Below are 2,500 nucleotides of genomic sequence, written 5' to 3'. Positions count from 1 at the left end.
AACACTGGCTCTAAACTATCGGAACAATGGCGGACGCCGTATGAAATATTTCTCCGGCGAGCTTAAACGCGTATCCAGAGGGGAAAAAAACCCCCATCAATTTGATGACTTTTACACATTCTGATCAAAAGGCATATGAAAAGGGAATGAAAAGTTCAAGCCAGCATGAAGAATAAAAATCCAATTGGATTCAGTAGTCTGATGTCACCCCGCCCGGCAACGGCGGTCATCTTGGTTCTAAACAAAGAAAATCATTACTTTTTATTCTTCATGCTGGCTAGAAATTTTCATATGCCTTGTGATCAGAATGTGTAAAAGTCAAAACATGATCAAATTTATGTTTTTGTTTCTCCTCTGGATACACTTTTATGCTCGTTTGAGAAATATTTCATACTGGCGTCCGCCATTGTTCCGATAGTTTAGAGTCAGTGTTACTAAGTTACCATGCGTCATTAGGAAGGATGTGACGTTACGACTATTGAATCCTATTATGATCAACTTCCACAATGTTGTTTCGAGCATTCGATCTCATCAGAAATAGGAAGTGAATAAATACCTCATTTTATCAAAAAGTTGAGCACTATTATTGATTATATCATGGTTTTTGGGTTTTTTTTTATAATTTATATAATATATATATATATATATATATATATATATATATATATATATATAATATAAATTGTCACTCACATTATATGGCTGAGACGTTCGTTTCTGTGGTTTTATTCCACGTCCTCAGTCGGCGTAATCTTACGCCGACTGAGGACGTGGAATAAAACCACAGAAACGAACGTCTCGGCCATATAATGTGAGTGACAATTTATATTCTATATTAGCTCTAACCATCATTATAGAGCACTTTCGTACCTACGAGTACCCACCAACACTCATATATATATATATATATATATATATATATATAATATATATATATATTATATATAATATATAACACCCCAACATCATGTCGTCTACAGCCAGTCTCAGGTTTGCTTTCTGTAATGTAAAAGTTGCTGCTCGAAGCTCGAAGAAATAAATAACAATGTGAGATGGAATGTAAGCTTCAATTTAATGTACGAAAACAGATAAAATGGATGTTTCGGGTTTCCCCTTTATCAACAAAACAGGACGAATGAAACACTACAGACGAATGAGATAATGTGGTAGTGGCGTTGTTGATAAAGGGGAAACCAGAAACGTCCATTTTATATTATATATTTTCGTATATTAAATTGAAGCTTACATTCCATCTGATATTGTTATTCGTTTTGCATTCTGGGAAATCCGCATCCCCCCCCCCCCCCCCCATTGCACCATCTGCTGCCTGTAGATAAATGAGGCATTATTGAAAACTGAAAAGCGATTAAAAGATAAAACCCCACATGTCAGTTCTATTCATTCCATATTTGTGACACACCGTGTCAAAGCGGTATTATGTCGGGATCCACTCGGTTAGGGAAATTGAATTCTTTGTCACAAATATCCAACTTGGGTTTAATTTCTGTACGTCCTGGTGGAATATAAAGACTATTTCTTGCTTTACAAAAACTTCTAAGGTCCAATTTCTCATCATTCTATCTCTAAATTCACTTTTTTGGGTCTGAATCATTCCTACATAATACCGTTTTGAGACGGAGGGTCACATTTTGATGTTTGTAACACATTCACAGACCTGTCAAGTATTTCGAAATAAAAATAAAATTTACGAAATTGTGGCTAGATCTAGCTCCGATTTCTGAGCTTCATAACCATCTTTTAAGTCATTATAACTATTTTTTGAAAATAAAAGTTTATGCTTGACTAAATCGTTTTAATTAAAGTTTTCGAATTTTTAAAAATGTGACCCATAGTCTCAAAACTTCAAAACGGAACAAACCAGATGCTTAAAAGCCGAATTAAATGTTAAACTGGTCAAAAATATAAATTGTTGGCATTAGGGCCCTAAAATATGGTATCCATTCTCCTCAATAAAACATACAAACTGAACACAAGTCTGATATTTCTGGCTATAAATTCAAGTTTCAACATCTTAACCATCCCGACTTAATACCGTTTTGAGGCGAAGGGTCACAAAAAAATTTTTGAAGGTAAATTGGTGATAATTAAAATGAATTACATTAATTAAAATTCATTAAATTAATTAAAATTAATTAGATTTTATGTTTAAGAAAAAGTAATTTGTAATTTAAGCGCTTAGAGTCTGGTGTCTCGGAGTTATAGCGCTATATAAGTTTTCAGTATTATTATTTATAATTATTATTAACTTAAGCAGCTACAAATTTCATCTCCTAAAAATTCTGAATGAAGGTTGTTTTAGTTTTTTCCTTTGAGCAGATCTGTATACATCCACATGTTTACGATCACGTGACAAACCCATAAAACTGTTCAATTGCCTTGCTACGGCTTACAACCTCTCTTTGGATATAATTGTTCTCTATCTCTCCCCCTCGCCCCCCCCCCCTCCATTCTCTCTCTCTCTCTGTCTCTCTCTCTCTCT

At 34.2% G+C, this 2,500-nt stretch overlaps 1 protein-coding gene across 1 annotated transcript in view; it reads left to right on the top strand.

Moving 5' to 3' along the window:
- The window catches only part of LOC144959737 (uncharacterized), a 575,502-nt gene that overhangs the window by 158,191 nt on the left and 414,811 nt on the right, over window positions 1–2,500 (top strand). The window lies entirely within an intron of this gene.

The sequence above is a fragment of the Berghia stephanieae genome, chromosome 14 (assembly GCF_034508935.2).
Source record: "Berghia stephanieae isolate SIO BIC M18660-M18661 chromosome 14, UCSD_Bste_1.3, whole genome shotgun sequence".
NCBI classification, from domain to species: Eukaryota; Metazoa; Mollusca; class Gastropoda; order Nudibranchia; family Aeolidiidae; genus Berghia; species Berghia stephanieae.
Note: the sequence above shows the minus strand (reverse complement) of the source record. Positions and strands in the feature narration are given on the sequence as shown.